The sequence below is a fragment of the Mustela putorius genome, unplaced genomic scaffold, assembly GCF_011764305.1.
Source record: "Mustela putorius furo isolate JIRA1106 unplaced genomic scaffold, ASM1176430v1.1 tig00000107_pilon_pilon_pilon, whole genome shotgun sequence".
Classification (NCBI taxonomy): Eukaryota; Metazoa; Chordata; class Mammalia; order Carnivora; family Mustelidae; genus Mustela; species Mustela putorius.
Window position 1 is genome coordinate 3635047 of NW_025421284.1, and position 27435 is coordinate 3662481.

Genomic DNA, 27435 nt, shown 5'->3' on the forward strand with positions numbered 1-27435 from the left:
TTAGCACAGGACCCTTCGGTAGCAGAGCAGTAACGCTGCCACAAACGTCTTCGCAGGACACAGAGCCGCTCGGACGCCAAGGAGGGCCACGCACTGCACTCCACTCGCCTCCAACACACGCTGCTCAAAGAGAAGTCGTCAAAGCAGAGACTCAGTCCCAGCGGGACCTCCCGTCCTCGGCCAGAGCATGCGGCCACAGACCCAGGGTGCCTCTGCCGGAGGCTAGCTGGGCTGGACAGGCAAGCACTGAGACTAACGTGCGGGGTCAGCGCGGTATGGCGTGAGGTCAGGGAAGTGCACGAGGGTGTGCACGCTGCCCGGGGCCGCAAGGTGGGGAGAAAACCCAGGCCCAGGGAGGGCTTCCCACTCCCACGGGATCTGTGGGGAATCCGGACGAATATCATAAGCACTTTCAACAGTTATTTTGAAAAGATCCGATGTCGAACGCAAAAGGCTGAAATGACCCACGACTCTCGTGAAGGCGGGACAAGGCTGAGCGCGGCATCCAGTGTTTCCGGCTGCAGGAAGCGTCCTGGGCTGCGGAACGCGACCCGACAGGTGGACTCCAGAACAGGGTGTGGATTTGACACTGGCGAGGGCTCTCCGCACTGCATGACCTGCACACAAGACAGATTCTCAGTTTGTCAAGTTCCACGGGTGGCTGAGCCCGAGATGTGAGACGTGGGTTCCCAACCTCAAGGAAGACCGTGTTTGCTGTTCCGTTGATGTCAGCCTCTCCCGCTCCCCTCCCCCAGCGTCCCCACCGTGGGTTCCCTGTCCAGCGGTTCTCCATGAGCCATGAGCCTGGCCCAGCTGCAGCTCCGTAGAACCTTGCGCCCCGGGGTCCAAGGTGGCAGCAGCTCCATGCCGCACCTGTGTGTCAGCCCTGCTGGTCCCTGCCAGCTCTGCATGCCGCTGCGGACCGCGCCCCACGGTCATCGCTCACTCTCAGCCACATTTCTCAAACGTTATTTTGATCCTTTTAGCAAATGTGCACTGGCTTGTGACAAGGGACCACAAGGACATGGTTATAGATGTCCTCCTGGCTTAAAGGTCAGAGGGCAGGGGTGTGGCCTCGGGAGGAGGCTCCCTGGTGTCTGCTTAAGCTCTGAAGACCCCCTTCCTCTTTAGGCGGGACAAGGAGAGCGGCCTCAGGGCCCGGGGAACGGTAGAACCAGGGTGTGGGCTCATTCTGCCAACCTGCGAACTGCTTGCAAGCCGGGGAGGAGGGTCCTGCCTGAGCCACCAGTCAAGCCACGGAGGTGTTTACTAGGATGCAAGAAACATGTCAGCCCGTGAAGAAATGCCACCGGCACCCAGCCCTGCAGTTGGATGAATTCAGGGCCAGCCCCCGGGGTCAGCACTGGGGCCTGGGCATGGGGTGAGGAGCCACAGGTATCCGCTGCTGATACAGCTACACCGTGGACCCTGCTCCCACCCACCCGGCTGGCCACCGCACCCTCACTGGGGTGTAGGGGACACTGCACGTCTGCTGTTAGCATTCCCTGTGCAAATGAATCTGAAGGCAGCAGCGAGCACGTGTACTTCCGTACACAGTGTACTGACCGAGCCAGAGCTGTGAGCGAGGGAAGAGCTCCGCGGGACCGGGCAGGTGAGTGTGCGCTGGGGACTGCAGAGGCTCCCCGTGCCTCTGTCCCGCCTCGGCGTCCAGGGGTCTCCTCGAGTTCTCAGCACGGTGCACAAGAGCCTCTCACTAACAGAGGTGGTTGAGCCCGGCCTATGAAAAGCTGAAAATCAGTGCTTGTCCTGGCACCGTTTGCACCCAGATAGAGAAAGCGGGGGGGGGGGGCAGGAAACACACGTGGGCGGGTCTGGTCTGAGCGCCACTGTTTGCATGTAAGTTAGAGCGAAAGACCTGTGTCCGTGCCCCCTGCTCACGGCGTCGGGCCTCCGCTCCATGCCCAGTGGAGGAACGCGAGGCTCCCCCGTCACGCCCCCGGCACAAGGGCGCTCCTGCAAGCTGACACGGACGATGAGCCAGCCGGGAATTCTGGAGGCCAAGGCAAACCTAAGTGCAAGACTTGAGGTCTCAACTTCTCGGAAGAGAACAAGCCAAATGCATCTTAATGAAATTACTGGGACACGTTTCTGAAATGTCAGCCGGACTCTCGACGACTGCTCACAGACAGGACGGAGCGTGCAGTGACGAAGGGGATCCCTGGGTCTAGATTAATGGAAAAATGAATTCCAGACTTTCTTCGGATTTCAGAGCTCTAGCGGGAGGTCCGAGGCAGTCCAGCATCTCTGAAGCAACGTTAAGGCATTTGATTGTCTCCACCTTGATGTGAAAACGGTCAGAGCTGTGAGCCTGGAGACCAGGGAGGGCCCGCCCTCTGCCTCCCAGATGCCGTGGGACTGACTCCACAGGAAGCCCGTGATCCAGGGCTGGAAGGAGCAGCATAAAATACAAAACAAAACAAAACATAAAAACTGCAAAAAAAATCAAAATGATATTTACAGCAGTTTTATGTTCACAGTAAAAGCGAGTGGAAAGTACAGATTTCCACGCCCAACCCCACGAATGCACCTTCTCCCCCTGTCAACACCCCGTCCACTGAAAAGTCTTTATTAAAAGCAGGGAAGCTACAAAGATTTACCACGTCACCAGAGCCCGCGGCTTTCTTCAGGTCACTCTTGGGGCTGTGCATGTGAGGGCTGCCCCGCGGGTCCACTGTGATGTCCCCATGCACCCTCCCCTCCCCTAGCTCCTGCGACCCCCAGGCTCCCACACTCTCCGGCCCTCTGCCTCTTCCAGAATGCCGTACCCTGGCTGCCGGAATCAGGGCTCTCCAGAGAAGGAGGGTCAAGGGAACGCATACACGTAACGAAAGGTTTATTATAGGGAACTGGTTCGTGCCATTATGGGAACTGATGAGTCTGAAGCTTTGCCATCAGTTGTGGGAAACCCCAGAGTGCCAGTGGAATACTTGTGTCCAGATGACAGCAGGCCCAAGCCCGGGTGCAGGAGATGTTTCTGTTTGAGTCCAGGGACTTGAAAACACCAATGCCCCAGGCCACGGTGGTCAGGCAGGAGGAGTTCCCTCTTACTGGGTGCTTCTGCTGCATTCAGGCCTTCAACTGATTAGATGGGACCCACCTGCATTTGGGGTGGCCGATTTGCTTTCTTTAATTTCCTGATTCAAATGTTAAACTCATCCCAGAAACACCCTTGTGGACACATCCAGTAGAATGCTCGGCCATATGTCCGGTGTCTGGCGTTTCGGCCAAGCTGACACGAGTCATCCAAGCTGGGACCTCAGGGGACATAGACCAGCCCGGCTTCCTTCACCGTTAACGTGCATTTAGTTCACCCGGCATCTTTCCACAGCTGGAAAGCTCGTTTCTTTTTAGTGCTGAAAAGTACCCCATTGTCGGGGTGGGCCCCAGCATATTTACTCATTGCCCCCACCGCCCCCACCAACTAACACTGAGGTGTACAACGTCCAGCTCGTGTGGCCGAGTGTGTTCAGCTTTGCCGGGAACCACCCACTGTCAACCAGAGCGAGCAGGGCTGTGTTCCCTCCAGCGGCCAGTCCTGTCTCAGAAGACAACGTCTCAGGGACGTGGCGGCATCCTTCCTCGGAGTCCTGGATTGCGATTTCTCCCAGCATCTCCTCTACGGCTCTGACCCTCCGTAGAGAAGAGACGGCACGGCTCCCTCCCCAGCCCCACCAGCCAGCTTAGGGTTCCTCATGGCTGCTGCACACGGTTTCCCCCTGGGCTCCCGGGCTTTGGGGCCGAGACCCTCACCCACAGTCTGCACAGTGAGAGCCCTATTCCCCCAACCCCAGTAACAGCCACTGCCTTTGCTCCTGTCCCCTCAGCTGCCCCGAGCCCCATCATCTCCAGAGAAATGTCTGCTTGCCCCCGCAGGGACTAAGGCTGGGAGGGGCCAACCACTGGCCAGGGAGGTCGTCAGAAGGCAAGGGAATCTCTGTCCTCACACCCACGCGGTCCCACACCCTCACAGCTCTGGGGACCGGGCCACTGCCTAACAGGTCATCTCCCCACGAGGAGCCATCAGGGACACAGAAGCTGGAGGTCATGACCAAGCCGGTGCCCCCCTCTGGTGCCTCCTCTAGTGCCTGGGAGACGGGACTTCCCCAGAAGAAGGAAGACCCCTGCCCCTGCCCCTGCCGGGAGGGTTGGGTCTAGCCCCGCAATAACTATGTTTTTGTCTAAGGTTCTGATTCACGGTTATAGGTTCATGGCGTCCGCAGCAGATCCTAATCTCAGTCCGGCCACTCTGACTTGTCCCAGGAACTGAGCAAGCGGGAGAAGAAACTGCCACAAACTCCACCCGAAAATGAAACTCAGAGTGCGGACCAGAATCCAGAGCCCCAACGTCTTCTCCTGAGCCGTGCTGACCACGTGGCATGAATGTCCCCTTCCCAGAAAGACCTCCAGTCCCCCAGGTGTCTGTCCCCCACGTCTGTCCCATCCTGCGGTCACCTCCCTCAGGGCCCCTCTCTCATCCTCCTCGCCTGCCCGACTCGCTCTGCATCGGGCTCCAACTAGGGTCGCCACTAGCCATCGCTGCAGCCACTGGCCTTGGCGGCACCGTCTCGGCCCCGTTCGGCAAGTATGGACGCTGAGGCACAGAAAGGCCCACAGAGTGTGCTCTGGTGAGGGGCAGGGCCAGAAAGTGGACTCAGGCCATTGGCCTGGGGTCCACCTGGAAGCACAGCGAACCTGTGCCTCATCTAGGATTAAAGCTCTCCCCAGGGACATGACACACACCCAGGCTGTGATTCGGGGTGTCCGGCCCGTCCCCTCCCCAAGCCATGCACTAGGACACGGCAGAAGGGGCGCCCGGAGGGGCCAAGAGTCTTACCGCAGCGAAGGGAAGGCACCCGCACCCACCAGCAGCCAACAGGACCCAAAAGGCTGTGTCCGGCTGCCCATGGGCGCAGCGTGGAGGCCACAGAGAAAGGCACTGGCCGCCCCGGTTCTGCTGCGTGTTTTGCTCTGCAGTACGTGGGCCCAGGTTCTGTGTCCCTGCGTTTTCCTTCTTCTGGAGAGAAAAATGTGGGCATGTGCGTGCCGGAGAAATACAAAACCCTTTCCTTTCCCCCCAAACATCACATGTGTCCCCGACCGAAAGGCCTGTGTCATTCCCAGGACACCCCCTGGATGGCGCCAAGACGGGCCCAGGGGGCCCTGTCACCTCCAGCAGGCACGGGGCTCGCTCTGCGCAGGGGTGAGGGGTCGGGGGAGACCGGCGTGGCTGACATTTGGGAGAATCTGTTTCCCGATTCCCCGCCTGACACCGGCCCTGTGGGATAAGGACGCCTGTCTGACGTCAGCGGTTTGCTCTGCCGCTGCAGGGACTTTCTTCCGGGCTGGTGGTTCTCTCCGCTTGGAGCACCCCGACGGGAGCCCTGCCTCCCCCTTCGGAGAAGAGGCCCCGTGGCAGGGGCCAGGCGGGGTCGGAGATGAGGGGCCCCTCGCTCGGCATCACCTCCCGGGTCTGGAGTGGAAATGTCTTCCAGTGGGGGCGGGCGTGTCGGGGCGGGGTGAGGAGCAGGACCCCGCTAAGGACCCCGGGGGTGGACGGACCCCACCGCACACGCGTGCCCGTCGCGCGCACGGACCTGCATGGCAGGCCGGTGTTGCTTCTCCCCGCGGGTCCAGCACGGGCTAAGGCTCATGCGACGTGGGACAGGTCCACAGTGGCAGGAACGGAGGCACCCGTCTGCATGCTTGGAAGCGGCTTTTCCAGACCTTTGTCGAGGATGGCCGAGGGAGCGCTCGGGCTGCATTGGACGGCTCCGTCCAACAGCCTTCAGACGCCGTCACTGGACGTCGTTGCGATGGCGACCCTGCCGCCCCGTCCTGCGTCCCCCTTGGCAGCAGCACTGAGCCACAAGGACGTTCTGAGTGGCTTGGGGTGGGGACGCAGACACCCTCAGCCCGTCTTCCGGTGCCCCACAGTCGGAGGTATCGCGTGTCTCTGTCAGGTACTGGCCCTCGTTTGAGAGTTTTCCTTAGGAAGGTGAAATGCGTTTCTTGCATAACCAACTAGGAGACCGAATTAGGGAAGACCAGCTTTCGTGATTCAAACTACTTTGTGGTTGAGGAAATGGCTCTTCTCACGATCAGCCAAAGTGGGTCCCTCGGCGGCGACCCTGGGAGATGCATCGGCCCGCACCTCCCAAAGTTTGTCCCCCGAAGCGGTCCCCCAGACACCGGGTGCTCTGAGAGGGGAGCTCTCCCCTCAGGCGACCCAGGACGCATGGGTCCCAGGAACCCCACGGTGCCTACTGTACCCGCACTCATGGGGAAGCCCTGGAGCGTAATTCAAGGAAGCGAGCTTGACCTCCAACTTCTGTTTTCCGTGGAAGACCTGAAAACGTGAACTGACTGAAGGGACACACAGATGAGGAGGTAGGCGGGAATGCACCCAGAGCTCCCAGCGCTCAGTGTTTCCGTCTGCACCCAGGGTCGCGGCGCCCGTCATCCCGCACCATCGCCACCAGGGGCTGGGGGCTCGGCTCGCGTCTATCAGCAGAAAGCGGGCGACACAGGCCACAGGCCCCGACATCCTCCTGCGACCCAGCGTGGGCCGTTTGGGTCATTCTCTTTGACTCGCCTGCAGACCAAGCTTGCCACTTGCATCTCCCCGTGTTGCCAGGCGTCTCCACACCACACAGTGCACGTGCCCGAAACGACAGAGGGCGGGCCTGACAGCAGACACCAGCGCGAACACTCTGGGAAAAGAACTGGTTCAAGGGACCGTCCACAAGAGAAGGGACAGCCGGACCGGCCACCCACACTGCAAACCCCGATTCGGAAGAACGAGAGCAATGCTCTGCCACGGAGCCGGCCCGACACGGAGGGGACGCCCCATCGGCCCCCAGCTCGGAGCTTGGAGCCGGGGCTGGCGAGCCCCAGTGACCAAGTCAGGTCCTGTGTGCCTCTGGGGTGGCGAGATGCGCCGGCGGAACAAGACCCGCACGGAGACGTGGGCTCGACCCCCTCCACCGCACATCGCCGGCCCCCAGCCCTATCCCTGTCTGCTCCACAAGCCATCTGGGGGTGGAAACAGTGAACAGAATGTTCCAGTCAAGATCGGCTCAGCCCTGGAATGGGTGTCGTCCCAGCGGCTCAGGCAGGGCCGGAAGCCTCTAGGGAGCCGCCGTGCACAGGTGGGCGGGACCTGTTTCCACAGCCTTTTGCTTCAGCCCCGACTTTTCACAGTATTTAGGGCTTCTCACTGTCGCAGGACCCAAACCGAAGAATGCGGAGAGCAGACACCGCTGGTGCCAGCGCGACCTGACCCCGGATCCGCGCCTCAGCCCGGGGGCACCGTCTGCAGCCACGGGGTGCAGGGTGCGGAGGGCGGACTGGAAGTGCTTGGTGAGGGCCCCTGGGGGAACCCTGGCTCCCTGCGCACAGGCTGCGGCCCAGGAGCTCTGACCCGGCTCCATGGCCGCAGCTTTTTCAACACCTCCGGAATAAATCTGAATTCCCCGCATGCATTTTCTTCACTGGGGGATCCCAGGGGAAACCTGACTTCCATTCCTACACTGTTCAATCTTTAATCGTCTTCGCAGAATCTCCCTTGTCCCTCATTCTGTAAGCCTGAATAAAGGGAGACCTTCTATTCACGAGCCACTTGAGGCCGCGCCTGGCTGGACTGCGAGGACGGCCTGGGTCACCAGCACACAGCGGCCGGCTTCTCCGAGGGTGCGGGTAGGCCGGGCCTCGTTCTGGGAAGCCAACGACCCTCGGGTCCCCGCAGAGTCACCGGAACTACCCACTCGGTGTGTGTGTTGCACCTGCGCGTGGCGCCGGCTCCGGGAGGCCGCGCTCCGACGGGGCGCACCGGCAGGGGCGCAGGGGAACCCGCTTGCGCTCCCCGGGCCTGCCCCGCCGCGCCCCTCAGCCTCGACCCGGATCGGCCAGGCCCTCTGGCTCCAGCTCTCACACAGGCCTCGGAGGCGGGAGCTGACCCTGCGGAGCTTGCAGAGGCTCCCTTTGCTTTCTGAGTGTGGAAAATCCCCGAGGCCCCTGGTAATTTGCTCCTAGCGGTGGCCTGGCAGCTGTCTAAATTCACAAGGTCACCCCTGGCCCCGCCTAAGCCTAACTTTTTAGGGGCCCTGGGGTCAGGTTTCAAATAAGTGCACATTCCTTCACTAACCCAAAGCAGCCCTCAGGACTCAGCACACTTTAAAGATGGATGTCGGTCACCTCGCGCACAGGAGACTTCAAAGGGCGGCGGCAGCGGACGGCCCGGGGCTCCCCTCCCTGCGGCTGTGCTCCCCGCTTACCCGGCTCGCTGTCCGCTGTCCGGAGGGGCCAAACGCCGCCCTGCCCTCCGTCACCTTTCGCTTGCACTTGTTAAAAGTAATTAGTGTTTGCGCCCGTGTCTGAACTTTGATTTGTTTCCAGGATGGAGATGTTGATACTCCTTCTGAGGCTCCATAAATCACATGTTATTAAGTTACCGCGCGGTACAGTGTTTCAAAGTGCTGGGAACTCCTGCTTTAATGGGGGGGGGTGCTCATGGTGACACGGGCAAGCTTGGGGCTCAGGAGCCACACCAAACCTCACCCCCTTCTCCACACACCCCCTCTATCTGCCGGCTCTGCTTGGGGCATCAAAGGGAAGGCTCTGAATTTGCGGGTACAAGCGGCAGTCAGGGATGTGCCCATTTCCGAGTGGCACGACGTCTCCTGGAGGAAGGATCCGTGTCGTGATTCCCATTTCACAGAGGAGGAAACTGAGCCGAGAGAAGCTGGGTGCCTTGCCACCCCTTCACCCCCCCAGGAAGACACGGCCACGGAACCCAGTCTTCTGCCTGGAGCCAATGAGCAACTGCTTGTTGCCCCCCTCCAGTTCAGGGACAGGCGAGGCTTTCCTCCGTGGCACATCTGATACAGCTGCTCAGGGCAGTGGACGGAGCCCCCATGCCCTTGGGATGCGGCCTGCTTGGATCCGGGTCCCTGGGGATGGTCCACTCCCCAGCCGGTTTCTTGCAGAGAACAACCACAGGGTAGCTCCAGCTGCACCGACAGACTGATGGCTCAGAAATGGGCCAGGACCCAATCCGAACGTGGGGTAGAAGGGGAAATTCACCCAGGTTCCTGGGGTGGGGGCTCCTGCTGCTGCCCAGAATTCGAACCAGGGGTTGGAGATTCCGTACCATCTTCCAAAGCCCCGGAGCTGAGGTGGGGAGACGCAGAGCACACTGTGGCCGGAAAGTCAAGCCCCGAGTCTGGAGGACACCCCTGGGAACATAGCCACGTGCTCTGGAACCCAGGTCTCCCGTGAGCTCGTCAGCTCGTTTCTGCCTAAGCCAAATGGTTTAGGGTTTTGTCCGGTTGGCATGTTAATTCTCTCAGTAGCTCTGCAAAGACAGACATGAAAATCTACTGTGGGTTCAAACGTATCTTTATCGGGACTAAGCCTGCGTTTATCCTGAGTATTAAGAATTTTTTCTAGTGATTTGAGATCTTTTGTGTTTTGCCTCTGAAGAGTTCACTGATAACTTTGGAGAATCACGTGTATGAACGAAGTCAGATCAAGAAAGTCATGTTAGTTCTTTCTGGAAATAGTTTGTCAAGTTAGTTATTGACTCCGATGGTACGTGTTGTGGTTGTGCAAGCATTCGTGTGTAATCGTGGATGAGGGTTGTTAGGCGGGCAGGCGTGGTCGTCTGCGCCTATGGCGCTGTTTCTGCCTAGACACATCCAGGTCAGCACTTTGTGGTTCCGCAGAGAAATGCTTTTAGAAGGGGGCCGGTAGAAGCCAGGAGACCAGCAGGGAGGCCATCCCAGGGCAGGAGACAGGTGTCACAGCCAGGATTTGGGGCAGTGCTGCTGGAGACGGAGAGACGTGGACCCACAGACAGGCTTCATTTGCATGCACAGCTCTTGGCTCATGCAAATTTTATTTATAGATTATTTTCACAACTTGTTCCTACAGCTAGGTGGCACATTCACGCAGAAACCTCTGCCTTATCCTGCACTCCAGACATGAGGTTTATTTAAAATTACCTTTGCATAAATGCCAGCCATTCTTTTCAAACACGGCGAGAAGTATGGACTCTCAGAGTTAAAATCTGTCTAACGAAAAAGGATTTAAACCGTATTTAAATAAGCCTGCCCATATGCATAATTAGAATTCTGGTATGATTTTGAGTGTTATTACTAAAAACAACATCACTAATCCGCTGCCCTCCTCTGCAGTTTCGATATGCTCTGTATCGCCCAAGGAAGAATGGAGGGGTGGGTGAAGTCATTCTCAGTAACTCAATCCCTCTCAACGGTTTATACTGAAGTGGCTGGGTCTCTTTTCAGGGATTTACCTTAATGATATCATTCCTGAGGAGTCTGGTTTAGATCAAACCAGGTTAAAGATCATGACTGTCAAAAGATGATGTCATTAGATCTCATTACTAATAAAGTCAGGGTCATCATGAGTACAGAAGCCGTTTGGAATTCAGTCTCTGTTTACCTTAAAACCTGCTCCAAAATGTAAAACCCCATGTGATATACAGACAGTGAGAACTGATAGAAACATTCAAGACCTCTGGCATTATGTTTCTATAACCCGCTTTGCAAGGATTTATCATTTTCTTTATGTTTTACATCACCACCTTAAACAATTCAGAACCAGCTTTATTTTTTTCTTTACTAATGTATTCAGTAATAACTTGCCTTTTGCTGTGTAAGACACTCCATCTAAAAGGATGTAAAACAAATTTGGAGCTGATAATGTGACAGCATGCTGGTCTTTCATCACCGGTTGGTAATTTTGAAGAGCCAGACTTCTTTGTTGCACATAGTTTTGTCATAGGCAGCGTGAAGTGGGATTTTCTTGGAGCTGCCAATCTCTGCATCAAAATTAGTTCCTAATGGAAACCAAGATGGAAATCAAGGTTCCAGACTTTCCACAGCGCCTGATGTAGTGGCTGAATGATGGGAATCCCAGAAACCCCACGTCCGAATCCCCAAACCTGTGAGTATCACCTTCTATGGCTAAAGGTGTGGTTCAGGTAAGGATTTTGAGATGAGAAGCTTGTCCTGAAATATCTGGTTGGGTCATCAGTGGGGTCACAGGTGTTTTTGTAAGCGAGAGGCAGATGAGACAGACACAACCAGGACGAAACCCGGGAGAGGACGGGGCTGAGAAAGACACGGCCACGAGCCCAGGGACGCCTGCAGCCAGCAGAGTCGGCAAGAAGCGGGAAGGGTCCTCCCCCATTCTCCCAAGGGACACACCTACAGACACCTGGATTCCCGACGTGCAAACTCCGGAATTGAAAGATAGTTCATTTATGTTGTCTGAAGTCCCCTGGTTTGTTGCGAATACCAGGGGTACCTAGTCCATTGAGGTTGTTGTTAATATACTGCTCCCAGATAAACCTGACGCCACATCCTACTAGAGCTTCTTGAAGGTCAGGAGGCCTCATTTGTTCACCGAGTGCACATTCATTGAGCACTCTCTGCCTGTTAGAAACTTTTCAGGGTTTTAAGGGCATCACAGTGATGGAAACAGAAAAATAAAAAAAAGTTTCCCTCCAGAAGTTTACATTCTAGTGTGAGGTGACAGACACAACACAAAAGAGTTAGCTCTGCCCAATGTTCTGAATCTGTCCAGATAAAATGATGATGTGAATTCAGCTTTCCCTCTGGCAACTTCATGTCTTTCCTTCATTATTAGAAATGAAAGGGAAGAATTTCTAATACTTGTGAAACACAGTGGATCAGAGAAATTTCCACCTTAGAAATACAAGGAGTGAAAAGGAGAGCCGGCTTCTGAAAAATAGGTCAGACCGGCGTTCACTGAAGAGTGTTTGAAGGCCCTCCAGACCCTCAGGAGACGGAGCAAAATGAACTTGTTCTATTGCGAGACCTTTCCAGGAGGGACCTCCTTTCACAGGACTCGTAGGGAAGTTCTCAGTGCACGCTGTATGCAGAAGCATCCGTGAATTTCAGCAGTAACACGGTTTGCCCAAGTGTGTTTCATGCAGAGACTCCCCCCCCCCCCAGTTTGACCCGGGGCCTCATTCCAGTGCCATCTGCTCTAGCCACTCTCCACGGTGTTCAGCGGAGTGCACTCAGGACACGATGCAGGAGTCGGCAAACTGGGGTCTGTGAGCCAAACCCAGCCAGTAGCCTGATTTGTCACAGCCTGCAACGTTAAGAATAGCTTTTACATTTTTATATGTTATATTAGCACCTGCAGAATAGCCTTGATTTTTCCTCTTGGTCTACAAAACCTAAAACATTTACTACATGACCTTTTAAAATAAAAGATCACCAAACCCTAGATTAGGCTGAGGAGGAAGACGAGGTCACCCGTTTTCCACAGAGTGGGCTCTCTCTCTCCCAAGGGCAGGATGTCACTCCATGACTCAGTTTCTTCCACCAGGATTCATTCTTCACCACACATTTCCATTCATAAGTGATGTCTTCACCAGACTAGGATGTCTTCTCTTATGACACTTTTCTTTAGTTTTTTGTGTAACGCTCAACAAAAGAATACGACAGTGCTTGTGTCACTAAACTTCCCATAAGTTTAAAAAGGTAAGTTATCAACCAGTTTGATCTATCATTTATGGAACACGGCACCCATTCTTCTACTTGTTGAGAGTATACTCTGTTCTCAAACTACATGAGGCATTTGGCTGGATAGGTCTATTCGAGGTGGAGATGATACAACATATTTTCTTTGACAAGACTAGTACTAACAAAGAAACCAGTACCAGTAAGATTTCTAGAACATTTCCAAATATTTGAAAATTAAATAAAAAAACCTTAAACAACCCTCAAATCAAAGAAATTACAAGAGGAGCTGAAAATATTTTGATTAAGTAATAATGAAATTATAAGACATTAAAATTTGATGCAGCTAAATCAGTCATGAGAGGAATATTGATAGCTTTAGATGCCTATATTCAAATGAAAGAAGCTGTGACATTAATGCCTTCTAATTCCATCTTAAATTGGCAAGGAAAAGGAAAAAGAGTAACTTAAACTTTAAATAAGAAGACAGGCAATTTTACAAATAAAAGTGGAAGTCAGTGAAATAAAATTAAAGAAACAAATGAACCAATAGTGTGACACAGTGGAGAAACTCAACAGGGCCAGAAGTTATTTCTTTGAAAATATAAATAAAACTGACAAACCTCTAGCAAGATTGGTAAAAGAAAAAAGAGAGAAAACACAAATTACTAATAACAGGAATGAGAGAGGTGAAGTCATGAGAGACTGTACAGATGAAATGACCATGAGGGGATACGTAATGGTAAAGGCACACATGGGAAGATCTACAGCTCGTGCCATACTTACCGTGAAATACTGATGTGCTCTCCACCTGAGATGGGGAACAAGACCAGAAGATCTTCTTTCCTCACTACTATTCAACAGTGAAGACAGAGACTCTATTTAATACAGTAAAGAAAGGAATCCAGATAGGAAAGATATAAAACTGTATTTATTCATAATTGTGTAGATAGAAAAGCCTAAGGAACCTCTAAGAAGATCATTAGAGTAAGCAAATATAGCAATATTGCAGAATTCAATTTTAAGAAATTATATCTCTCTGGGCGCCTGGGTGGCTCAGTTGGTTAAAGCCTCTGCCTTCAGCTCAGGTCATGATCTCAGGGTCCTGGGATCGAGCCCCGAGTTGGGCTCTCTGCTCAGCGGGAAGTCTGCCCCCCCCCTTTGCTTGCTGTTCTGCCTTCTTGTGATCGCTGTGTCTCAAATAAATAAACGAAAATCTTAAAAAAAAAAAAAAGAAAGAAAGAAATTATATCTCTATGTACCTGAAATGGATAACTAGAAAATGAAATTGCAAAGCCTATATCACTTATAAGAACACAAAAACATATCAACTGTAGTAGCAACAAAAGAAGTATAAGTTTCTACAATGGAAATTATAAAGTGCTAAAGAGAGAAATTGAAGAATATGTAAGTTAAGGAGAGATGTACCATGTTCATATGTTGGAAGATCCAATTATGTTCGTTTGTTTTTTGGAAGGCTCAGTATTATTAAGATATTAATTTTCTCTCAATTGATCTATACCAAAGCAATTCTAATTAAAATTTCAACAGATTTTTTCTAGAAATTAACAAGATGACTTGAAATTAACTTAAAAAGAAGAAGGAAGAAAAATAGTACACATATAGACATAAATGAAAGATATAATCTATTTGAATTCAAGATTTGCTGTGGAGGTATTACTATACCTTATATATACTATATATATATATATACTATATATATATACTTTATATATACTTATATATACTATATATAATATATATATATATATATATATACTATATATACTATATATATATATATATATATACACTATAAATGCAACCAGATCAGACACTAGCTTGGTATACAGTGATGGTTCAAGACCAGACGCTAACCTGGTGTTCAGTGATGGTTGCAGACCAGACGCTAGCCTCATGTACAGTGATGGTTCCAGACCAGACATTAGCCTGGTGTACAGTGATGGTTCCAGACCAGATGCTAACCTGGTGTACAGTGATGGTTGCAGACCAGACACTAGCCTGCTCTGAGAGATCACCGACACAACCACCACTATAGTGATGGTTGTAGACCAGATGCTATCCTGGTGCACAGTGATGGCTCCAGACCAGGGACTACCCTGGTACGCACTGATGGTTCTGGATTGAGCCCCAGTATGATTGTGGATTTTGGAGTAAGGATCTGGAAAACACGTGGTAGCATTGGGAAGCAAGCCAGAGAGTTTCTCTGCAATGGAAGAGAACCAGTGCTCGGACAAGCCCACCTGGCATCTCTGTCCGTGGCTGTTCCCTCATCTGGGAAACCACATTTGTCTCTCTGCAATGTGAACAGTCATACTGACCCACCCCCGACTGCATTAAGCCACATGCTGTGTTAGGAGGTTATTTCTAAATACTTTATAAAACTCAGTTAGTGTTCCAATATGGTATCTTTATTGTAACTACAGAAAAAGATACATTCCAGCTTTATGGAATTAAATGACAGCCTCTCTTGGACTATTTGGAGAAAATGTTTAATGTGTTAAGCACTCTCATGCAGAAGTTAATAAAAAAAGTTTTTTTTAACAAAAACTACCTTTTCATGTGTTATGCATTCCCCATCCCCAAGGAGAATAGCCTACTTTGAAAAAGCTATTTAATTCAAATAAAGAAAGGATATGATGTTGCCAGTGAGAGCAAATAAAGACGGAATAAGGTATATTACCAAGGAAATGTTTGCAGAACACACGGAAATTAATCTGCCGCGTGCAGTAGTTGACACAGTTCATTCTAGCACAGATAAATCATTCATAGGAAAAACAAACACCAACTAAAAAGAAATAGATCACCAGTTGAGCCATATACATCATGACCTGTTGACACAACACAAATTTTCTGCTGAATCAGACACTTAATCTGCTCCATCACAGTGAAGACCCACGGAGCGGGGCGTGCCAGCTGGTTCGGCACGCCACCCTGCAGGCTCCCGCAGCTCCTGTGGATTTCCAGCAATCGACGATTGCACAATATAGCAGAGCTCATATTTACCGAGCCACTGTCACTAAGAGGGAAAAGTGCTGGCTGGTAAACTGTGGACATCACTCCGCCTTCTCTTTACCTCAGTTCCCCTGGTCTTTCTAGGAACGCCTGAGTGAGGGCAGGCAACCGTTAAGGTGGTCCCTCGAGCCGAGTGCACCCTCCCCGCGAGTGGGGGCAGGACCTGTGAGCAGGACGTCTAAGCAGTGAAAGCCGGGGACGGGGTCGCTCGGGGCAGCACGGCTCTGCATAGGACTCCGACGGGCTCACTCTGGAGCCTTTGTCTCCCTGGTGCTGTCTTGGAAGAAGCAAGCGGCCGCAAGTCCTTGTTCTAGGCTCTAGCTGGGATTTAATTTATGGAGGTATGACCGCTGATGATGCGGAGAGGCTGAGGCCCTTGGAAGGCATCTCCCATTACGTAGATTCTCTGAGGGAAGAGGGCAGGCCCTGCCGTACCCCGCCGGCCGCGCAGAGCTCAGGGATGGAAGCGGGAAGGAGGCAGGCTCAGGCCAGGGCCTCTCTCGGGGTCCCCCGACCGAGAAATGAACAGCTTAGGCCAGTGTGAGCGGTTTCGGTGAGCCTTGGTGCTGTCACCTAGTGTCTCCCTTTGCCGGATACCTGTCCCTGGTTGAGTTGGGATGGGGAAACTCTAGTTTCTTGTGTGACCCTCAGGTAGGGAGGCCGCTGGGGCTGCCGGCCTGGGATGGGTTGCTTTGCAAATGCAAGGTGTGCTCCTGGACAAGTCATTGTGTCTGGGGATCAGCCCTGGGAGAGCAAGGTGTGTTCCTGGACAAGTTATTGTGTCCGGGGATCAGCCCTGGGAGAGCCCGTCCCTGCCCAGACCTGGAAGGGCTCCAGAGTATCAAGAATATAGAAAATATCGTTATGGGGCGCCGCAGTGGCTCAGTCCATTGAAAATCTGACTCGTGGTTTCAGCTCCGGTCATGATCACAAGGTCGTGGGATTGAGCCCCGCATCAGGCTCCCTGCTCAATGCCGAGACCACTGGAGGTTGTCCTTCTCCCTCAGCCCCTCCTGCTTGTGCTCTCTCTCTCTCAAATAAATAAATAAGTCCAGCCCCCCAAAAAGAAAAAAGGAAAATAGAGTTAGCATAGCTGGTCCTGTGAGGAATGGATGCCCAGTGGACAAATATATTTGTAGAAAACACAGTCAGGACAATCCTATAGCATCAAGGAAATGAATTATACCAACAGGCTGGGGATTTCGGAAGGAGACCTTCCCAGTCTAGCCTCTCGTGGGAGCCCATCCTGGGTGATGCACGGGGGGGCCCTGAGCAGAGGACCCCCTAAGTCATGTCCTGACTCCTGATCCCCAGAAACAGAGGGATAATAACCATGTTATTTAAAGCTGCTGACTTTGTGGTGATTTGTTTAGCACCAACACAAAAGTGAACGACTGGTCAAAATAAGCATAAGACGGAAATCATCCCGAAATACTTAACTTAAGGATATATAAACAATTTGAGCTTTCTTGTCATTGATGGCACGGGGTAATCTGATTAGAGACTCAGAGAGCGAATATTTTCAAGTGTTTTAAATACGGATTCACTTGAGGTGAAGAACATCAAGACCAAGGTTTGGTCTGGGGCAGGACGGGTCAGGCTGGGAAAGACTATCCGCTGGGTGCAGACAGACCCCAGAGCGGGACAAGGTGAAGGGATCGGTCCCAGGAAGTGTGGTGAGGAGGCAGGGGACTCGCTCTGCAGGCCCAGAGGATGCTGTCCTTGGCCCTCTCACCGGCTTCAGAGGCAGACTCAAGTCCTAGGGACAGCCGTTGAGGTCTGCAGCAGAGAGCCCGGCATGAGAATCCACACGGAGACCCACCCATCGGAGAGGGGCTCAGAATAACAAGAACCCAGTTACAGAGACCAATGTATAAGGTCGGGGAGAAGGAGGCTCTGCCTTTGTGAGCAACTTTCTTCTCTTTGCCTCAGTTTCCAGCTCTGTGAAATGGGGCCATGGCATCACCTGTCAGTGAGGGAGTTATCTGCCATCACCCTCTTTTGAGACTGAAGAGCTGGAAGGCAGCAACTGATAGTCTGGTTGATCCATTCAGCAATGGGGGGTCTTGAAGAGCAAAAGTCTTGATCAGCCTTGATAAGTAAACTGCTTTAATGGTCATATCTTCCTGGAGCAGGTATTTCCTAGCACGAACAGCCGAGTGACTTATGTCTGGTTCCAGTATTTGCACAGAAAGAGGAAGTGGTGTAGCTCTTAGAGGCAGGATCATGTTCTCAAAGTATTAAATCAAATAATGTGAAACAAACTCTGAGCTTAATTCCTGGTACACAGTAGGTGCTCAATAAATGTAGCTGTCCACATAATTAACAACGAGGCTGACTTGGTGTGGCACACTGTGGCCTTAAGTCTAGTGGACCTTTTTTTTTTTTTACACTAATTTATACATTTTTAAAAATTAATTTATTTATTTTCAGCAGAACAGTATCGTTATTTTTGCACCGCACCCAGTGCTCCATGCAATCCGTGCCCTCTCTGATACCCACCACCTGCTACCCCGACCTCCCACCCCCGCCCCTTCAAACCCCTCAGATTGTTTTTCAGAGTCCATAGTCTCTCATGGTTCACCTCCCCTTCCAGTTTCCCCCAACTCCCTTCTCCTCTCCATCTCCCCATGTCCTCCATGCTATTTGTTATGCTCCACAAATAAGGGGAAGCCTCTTCCACTGTTGGTGGGAATGCAAGTTGGTGCAGCCTCTTTGGAGGCTATTTTTAATTTTCCTCAAGAAATTAAAAATAGAGCTTCCCTATGACCCTGCAACTGCACTACCAGGTATTTACCCCAAAGATACAGATGTCGTGAAAAGAAGGGCCATCTGTACCCCAATGTTTATAGCAGCAATGGCCACGGTCGCCAAACTATGGAAAGAACCAAGATGCCCTTCAACGGACGAATGGATAAGGAAGACGTGGTCCATATACACTATGGAGTATGATGCCTCCATCAGAAAGGACGAATACCCAACTGTTGTAGCAACATGGACGGGACTGGAGGAGATCATGCTGAGTGAGATAATTTATACATTTTTAATTGGTTGCAGATATCAATGTAGTATAAGATTCTTTTCTAAGAAGGATTACATAATAAATGGGCACTGTAGAAAACCTGATCAGTTAAAAGTCACAAGCGTCAACAGACACAGACAAAACTCCGCCTGGCCAGGCGGGGTGTGAGCCCGCAATGAAGCGCGGGGCACCAGCCTTCCCGGGTGGTAGCCATCATGGGGCGGGGGTGGGGAGGGGGTAAAGGGACCACAAGACCATTTAAAAAATCGGATAACTGATTCGACACAGATTAACTGTAAACAGTTCCCTCTCCCCAGTGGACGAAAAGAATAATCTTCCGATGCCGACTGCACACCAGAACGATTTCTACGGCTTGCCTGTCCCGCTGCCGTACGAGGGCTGATGGGGTGGGTGGGCAGACCCCGATGGACGCATCACAGGCCTGGGCTGGGTCTGTCTGCTTGCGTCAGGGTTGTGTGTGTGTGTAAGGGTGTGCTTGATGGGGCTTCTTTAGGCAGCCGGATTCGAGAGACGAATTATGTTTTGTTTGGAAGAGGAGAGGGGCTTGTGTTGGAAGGCCCAAGTGTGTTCTCTGTCTGCCGAAGGACTCTGCCCTGCTCTCACGGCCCCTTCGGCACCTGCCGCTCTCCACTGAGGCCATGGCCTGGCTGTTCTTGTCCAGTCTGATGGGCTCGGGGAACTCACTGTACCGCTCTACCTCTGTTTCCTGTGTGAGTGCATTCCGTGCGATTGTCTGAATGCCAGCTCCACACTGATGGCCTCCTTGGCACTGGTCTTGACGTAGGGAATGTTGTTTTTGCTGTAGCACCCGGCCTGTGGCCACTTTGTGGCCACTTGTCTGTTTTCAAGGTCAGTCTTGTTTCCCAACACAATGAAGGGGAAGTTTCTGGGATCCCGGGGACTGGTTGGGATGAGAATTCATCTCTCTAGCTGTGGAGAGTTTTGAAGGTGCTGGGGCCAGTAACGTCACACTCCAGAACACAGCAGTCTGCACCTCTGTAGGCCACACTGAGGGGCTAGAGCCGCTCCAGGCCTGCTGTGTCCCAGATCTGCTTCATAACTAGTCTATCATCCACCATCACCTCCTTTGTCAGAAAGTCTGCTCCTGTGGTAGCTTTGTACTGATTACTGAATTTCTTTTTTACATACTGGTTCTTGAGTGATGTCTTACCAACTCCAGAATCTCCCAGGATGGCAACCTTCAGCAACACTTTCTTCCTAGAGGTGATCCGTCAAAACCCAGCCACTCCACTGGGGACTCTGGGTCGGGCGTGCTGCCGGGGCTCTGGCCGAGGAGGAAGTACAAGGGAAGACAGGGGCTGAGCAGAAGTTCAGGTTGCGGTTCTAGCAGGCTCCTCGGCACTCCCCAAGCCTTCAGCCTCTCGTGGACCTTTTTAATTTGTTGCACGAAGGAGGGTTGACACTAACTTGCTTTGTGGCAAGTTACCACAAAGGAGGTAGTCACCCCCAGCACCTTCCCCTCACTAGCATTCCTTGTCCGCGTCCTCTGTCTTTAGGACTAACATGCATCAGGCCCGCATTGGACTTTGGCCTTCTCACCTCCGCTCTACGACAGCTCTGTGATGCCAGCCAGAGAAAGTCCTCTGCTTTAGGGGCTTGTGATGGGTTGAAGTGTGTCCCGTCTTCCACAAAAGTTGTTGAACCCCATTACCTGTGGATGAGACCTTATGTGAAAATTGGACTTCTGCAGATGACTGAGTTAAGATGGAGGTCATAGGGCAGGCTCTGATTCAATACGATGAGAGTCCTTACAAGAACAGGGCATTTGGACACAGACACAGACGCACAAGCAGAATGCCATGTGAACATGAAGTCAGAGATTGGGGGAGGGCCTCTACAAGCCAAAGAATACCAAGGATGGCCAGCAGCCACCAGAATGCCAAGGATGGCCAGCGAGAAGCCTGCAAGAGGTCCTTCCAAGCCTCAGAGGATCCAGCCTGTGAACCCCTTGATCTCAGACCCACAGTCTCCAGGGCTATGAGAGAAAGCATTCCTGTTGTTAAAGTCACCCAGGAAGTTGTGCTTTGTTATGACACCTTTAGGGCCTAGACTGGGCCCCTCAGAATAATCCACGATAACCCCCTTGTGTCATTAAAATTTCCAGTTTGATGAGTCAGCAAAAAACTATTTCATCTTCTGTTTGCTTAAGTCTCCTATTCCTAGAACAGATCCCAACAGCCCAGCTTATTCCAAGCCTCCAGAACTTTCCAACAACAGCACTTATGATCCTGTCCTCTGTTTTCTGATCTCATTACAGGTCACTGGAATTAGGATGCTCAAGACTTACCATCATACGGGACCTAGCTGCATTCCATCCTCAACAAGGTACATCTCTGGAAACTCCGCTGACCACCATTACCAACCACATTTCCAGTGTAATATGACATTGGCCTTTTAAAAATGCATTAAATGATTTAAAGTTGTTTGTGGGGCACCTGGTTGGCTCAGCTGGTTAACCATCCAGCTCTTTCATTCGCCTCCGGTCCTGACCTCAAGGTCCCGGGATCCGGCCACACGTCAGGATCCCCACTCAGTGGGGGGTCCATCTCTCTCTCTCTTCCTCTCTCTCTTTGCCCCTCTCCCTGCTTGCTCTCTCTCCCTCTCAAATAAACAAATAAATCTTAAAAAAATAGTTTATTTGCAATGACATGATGAGATACTTCACGTTAAAGAGAGCGGATTTTGCTCACAGGATCCAGTTTTGACTGAGTCAGTGTGTCGGTTCCTAGTGAAGTTGCCTCAGTGCCACCCCATACACACAAAGCGGTGACAATAGCAGCCTCCTCCTCCCCAGCCCCCAGGATGCTCTGTGCTGAGTGACACCACGTGTGTCTCTGTGGCTCGTTTTCAAATTTTTGGAACAGTCACTGCATAAGTGCCAAGCTCTGTATTATGACGAGTTAATCCAATTTCTTGGAAATGCCCAAGTTCTTCATTTATTCCTCGATTAGCTAGTCCACCACAAGTGGATTTATCCCCTTAATTGCTGCCATGTAGGTGGAGCACCGTCAAGAGGAGCTGCAGTGTTCCAGCCTTGCTCTGAGACCCTCTCTCCACGGTAAGTCACTTGTTGTCCGCTGTGTTAGCCTCTTTACATGTGAATAGAGGAGAACATGGCTCACAGGATGTTAGCAAAGGAGTTCCTAGCATGAAGCTTCCCACAGCGTGGCTTGCTGCCTCTGTTTCTGGGAGGTTTGTGTTCAGGAATGAGAACGACTTTCTGCACCTGGACAAGGATGCCGACAGCAGCCGAGCCGTGGTTAAGCCCCAGGCATCGGGCAGGTGCTTCAAGAGAGGGCCCAGCAATCCAGATCCTCTTAGGAGGGCTTAGACCAGGGCTCTGGTGCATAATCCCACCCACATCATAACCGAGGCTGCACTTGGCTGCTTAGCCTGGAGAAGGGAGTTTGGGGAACTGCTCGCACTTCTGCTTCCTAACCCTCCTGTGGGGACAGTTTCCTTCTCACTGAGCTAGAGCCACATACCCAAAGCTCTTCATCTGGGGCTGAGCTGCCTATTGGCGTCACTGGAGAGCCTGAAGGACCGCTCCTGGGAAAACGGTTATGAATGGTCGAAATGCAGCCGGGATCTTAGGCTTTTCTAGCTAGCATTACCAAACTGTGTTTGTCCCATACCTATGGATACTTCATTCGCTCAGATATGTACTGTTAGGACTAGTTTAGGACGAAGTGGCTAGGTGATATGTTCATCTCAGCATAAAGCACAGTGTGTCCTCCAAGCTGTCCGATGCTGCCTGGACAAGAAGACCACGTATGTAGTACGAGAACCTTCCTGTGAGCACGTGGTGCGGCTGATGGTGCCACACCCTCCACACGGGAGTGGACGTCTCCAGCAGTGGTCCTTGCAAAGGCATCTCCTGACCGTGAAGGTGTGGTCTGAAGACTGACTTCATGAAATACTGGTTTCTTTACTCAGGCAACAGCAACGACTTCAATTAATTTATTTGAATTGTCCTCACTTGTATCTCAACACAATTTTTATACCATAATACGATGGTATAAGTGGGTAAGATGGTCAGACTAGGTCTTTGCTTCACTTAAGCAGAATGGTAAGGGTATGTTTTAGAGCAGGAAGAACTGGGCGATAGAGAAAGACAACTTTGCCAGTGCAACCCCGAGCATCTGAATATACACTTCTCTGGTACGAGGAGTGTTTGGGTAGCACCATTTCCCAACAGGGTCTCAGGATAACGACCCTTATGTAGTGACACCTTCAACAGAAAACACAGAAAATAGGTGTGCTATGAAAAGTAACATCTCATGGTACGTTCTCAGATAGAAATCCTTGCCAGTTTACTTGACATTCCAAGAGAAATCAGAATGCCTTTCACAACAGTGGAGAGCTCTCCTGAAGGAAGGTCGCTCTGGTTGCGTAAGCGCACTGTGTTGTATGGACTAACTGCAATGAAAAGGCCTCATCCAGAGAATCAAAGGCTGTCCTGTTCAGGAAGCAAATGCTTGTCTTCGTGGGGTAGGCACGGGTGCTTCTGCCCAGGACAGGGAAAGCTGGTGAACAGGTGCTGGATGGGTTCTCACGTGGAAGATGACACGAAAGCTTTGAGTTTCCAGAGAAGAAACAAGTGTTCTGGGGAGCACCATGCTCTCCAGCTGGGACTACCTAACACAGACATGCCGGAGATATCTTCCTTCTCATGTCGGGGACCACTGCTCCGCTTATGGGTGCGGGAGGTGAAGATGACCCTCCTGGAAGGCTGCTGGGTTCGTGGCTCACTTGCCTGTGTCCACTGGTGTGGAGGCTGCTCTTGTGTTGACAGTTTATGACCCCCTACAAGTGGTTTTTTGCACTCACTTTGCTTTTACCACATGTTGAATGCAATATAACCATGAGTTTAAAAAGATTTTTAAATTGGTAAAGAATGTTGGGCAGGAAGAAGAAAAATGTGTACATTTATCTATCGTATTTTATGTGCAAACTGGACGGACCTACGTCGGCGTCGCTGTTTACTGTTTACATAAGCTTGCATTTGGGGTTCAACTACTTTTTTTTTTCCTCTTTGTGAACGTTGTTTTGAGTCTTTTGGGTTAAGCTTGGACACATCATCATTAATCTCACTGAAATTAATGAAAACTTTTTCTTTTTAATCTGTTGCTTCTTCTCTTAAGGGCAGAATTTTCAGAAATAAGCCGAAGTTGTTAAATTAAGTGAGAGATAAGTGTATGAATTAAGGTGTTTCATACCCTCTAATTTATTTTACCCCCTGGCCCTTTTCCCCATTAGAAGTCACCACGGACGGGGAGGCGTTCCAGGCTCACACTTCAGGAAGGGATAATGAAGCGGGGCTTTAGGAGTTCCAAAGTAAGCTTCTGAGATTCGCACCAGAGATAAGAGCTGTGACAGGTAAAGCTCTCTGCATTGTTGGATTTCAGCCTAAATCCTCAATAATTGGGTTGGGTTGGGGTCACCCTCCTGCCCCAGCCAGCAGACCCAGGGGAAAAGGTGATGAGCCAGGTCGGTCCTCCCAGGACTGGAAGATCTTGCCAGCAAGGGTGTGCAGGTCCTGAACTGCCCCCTGTTGAGCGGGTAGAGGGGGAGGATGAAGCACTCGGTGGGACACTGGGCACCGCGGGTGGCCAGATGGAGGTGAGATGTTCAGAGTTGTCCCTCTCCCTGAAGCAGAAAGCAGGCTTGGGGGACACAGGGGCATGCCTTGAAAGGGAGCCAGGGTTCAGAACTGGTGGTCACCAGGTGCTTTCCTCATGCTGTGATGCTTGGAGGCCTTCGGACTGTGATCCTTCACCCAGACAAGAAGGACAGGAAGGAAGCCCGTAACGGGGTTGAAGCCGTCTCCCTCAGTTGAAGTGAAGTGGAACCTTGAGGTGGAAAGTGACCTGATTTTGTGATAGAGAAAGGGCAGTTTCCACAGAGACCAAGGCTTGCAGTCCTGGGACCAGGAAGTGTCTTTGCCCCACCAGCAGCTGGCCACCAGAGTAGGACTGGCCATCATAGGGTTCACCCGGGATGCGCCCACTGGGCAGTCTGGCGCCCGAGCCCCCCTCTTCCTGAGAGCCCGCCAAAGAGTGGTGTGGTCAGGGGGTGGGTTTTCCATCTTCAACAAAAACAAAAGGAGGAATTTATTCAACAAATTATTAATGCACATAAGATCAGAGAGAGTTTATGAAGCACTTAGTAAAATAAATAACTTAGAGTCCCTTAATTTAGAAATATTAGTTCATTCACCTTAATTCGTACATTCTTAGTCATTCTTATATATTATTAAAGCAAAGTCCCTAAGAAACACATTCTTGTATAAAATAAACAAAAAATTATCACCAAATATTCTCTAATTCAGATTTCATGACAATGCACATTATCTTAGCTTTACTATGAAAAACTAGTGAGGCTTCATGTTTACATATGCACATAATATTAAGTAAATTTCAACTTAAATTCACTAATTTAAGCTAATACATTAACTAATACATTAGCTAATGTATTAGCTAATACATTTACATGAGGCCCCCTTTAAAGTCATTAGTTGTATTGGATGTTATTGGATAATCACTTTTGATGAAATCTGTGAAATGATTTCCTCGACCATCAATCCCTCTGTGCAAATGTGGAAAACGTGCAGAGCAGGAAGCAGCCGCGTCATAAACCCGTTCCTGACATTCTGTCAGAGTAAATACATTTTTCTCCTCTTGGTTGATTGACTTGGCAGAAATCTGTTGAGTACATTGAATCTTGGCTGTCATTTGAGCTGTTTCTTCTTCGATGTGCTGAAAAGTTTATTTAAATGATTCATTTGGTGGATTAGAAGTGATAAGCATCTCACACCTTTTAAGAATTTGCATAAATATCCTGGCTCTACTTCAGTAGACACACCTGTTCAAGACCTTACCTGAGTCAGTCAGCGTGATTAGCTCCCTCTCCTGCCGAGCATGGTGCTCCCCAGGACACCTGAGGCAGTCCGGCATGTTCCTCCCTTCCGTGTGGGAGTGCAAACCTGTGGGTAAACACACTGGGTGAAGGTGATGGCACTCATGGGGGTGAAGAATGGACCCGTCTTCAGCTCAGGTCATCATCCCAGGGTCCCAGGGTCCTGGGTTGGAGTCCCACATCGGGCTTCCTGCTCAGCGGGGAGCCTGCTTCTCCCTGTGCCCCTCCTCCCGCTGGTTCTCTCAATCTTTCTCTCTCTCTCTCTCAAATAATTAAATAAAACATTTTTTTAAAAAAATGTATGTGCTTTCTTGAGCCTTTGAGAAGTCAGTTTGGTTTTGCATTAATACCTCTGCTTCACTGTCTGATGTTAATTCAGAGTATGTTGACATTAATTCATTTTTTTTTTGCACAAAAGTAAGATCTCCTCGGATCAACTTTAAAATTGCCCTGTCTTCTAGATAGGTATATTATGGCCACTTCCTGGCATAGGAGCACACGGCTCCAACCTGCGCGGAGGCTTTCCTGTTAGCGTCGTCTGCGTGGTAAACACATCGGTATGAAATGTGGAAGGTTCTCCCTGGAGTCACGCTCACTTCTAGAGGACATCATTATTACCTGTTTGCTGGGTTTAAAGCACAGTGAGATCACTCCTTCAGATGCAGTTCGAAAGTGAATGGCTATATATATCTAGACCTTGAGTAGAATCTGGATCTCACGTGTGAGGATCAGGAAGGTTTAAGTAACCCCTGACCCCAACCTTCTTACCCCGCTCCTTCCTACACCTCTCACAATTCAGATCCCGAGGGTCTGTCAGTTCCCAGGGGATGGTTCTGCCTCGGGCACAAAGGGTGTCTAGGGAGGGGAGTGCAGGATAGACAACAAAGAAGATGGAAAATCTGCACAGAACTTAGGAGTGATTAAAGAGAGTTTGGACACTCCATTGGAAGATCCGGCATGTTCCAAGCCTCCCCACCATCCTGTCCTGCTCTGAGCTTTTGGGGATGTTTGTCACCACACCTGAACTTAGCACAACCTGACCGGTACATCTTCTAAAAACAAAATGTGACCAAGCCATGCCCTTCCTGGAAACTGCCAGCTCTCCCAGACAAGGAGCAAGGCAAGTCCTACGACCTCCTCCACCTGCCTGGCACGATGCTCCTTCCACTCACCTGGGCCAGCCTTCACCCAGTCCTGTCATCTTATTTCATGAGCTTCTGGGCATTTGTGCCAGGATCACTGAGATGGACTTGCCGGAGGGACGTTGCTGGGTGAACCCCTTGACGCCATGAGCCTCAACCAGGTTGTCTCCAGTGGTCTTCATGCGCGGATACTCTCAGCAGAGAAGCGTGGGATTTTCATTTATGCACACCTCAGCCCGCACACCTCATCGGCCTTCTTCTCCCTGGAGAACTGTCACAGAATGGTAACTTTAGTTGGTAGGTAAGTGGACATGTATTGTCTTTCGCTCTGTGTTCTCTGAAAGCTTGGGACAGCTCACTGTTCCCGTACACACCCGAGGCACACACTTGGTCACATGTACCCCTGCATCCGTCGTGCTGGTTCATCCCTTGGCATTTCACACACCTACTCCTGCCCCTTAACGGTCAAACTACTATTCCTTCCTTACAGTCGGGTCGGAAGCACCTTCACTGTAACGCCGCGGGGGAATCCGTCCTCCGCTCCTGAGTCCTGCGTCTGGATTGTCACCTGCATCCTGTTGCCGTCATGAGGACACACTTCCCTGCGTGTGTCCTGCACTAGATGGGGGGGTCCTCATAGGCGGGGACAGAAGTGGCCATGTGCACAGGGCTGGCCTGTGGGTGTACGTGGGGTGGGGGAAGGAAGGCACAGAGGGACACAGAGGCAGCGAGCTCTCCC

General features: G+C 51.2%; 1 pseudogene; it reads right to left on the reverse strand.

Annotated features, from left to right (window-relative positions):
* Positions 1–26878, reverse strand: LOC101676958 (annotated as a pseudogene).
* Between the last annotated feature and the right edge of the window lie 557 nt (positions 26879–27435).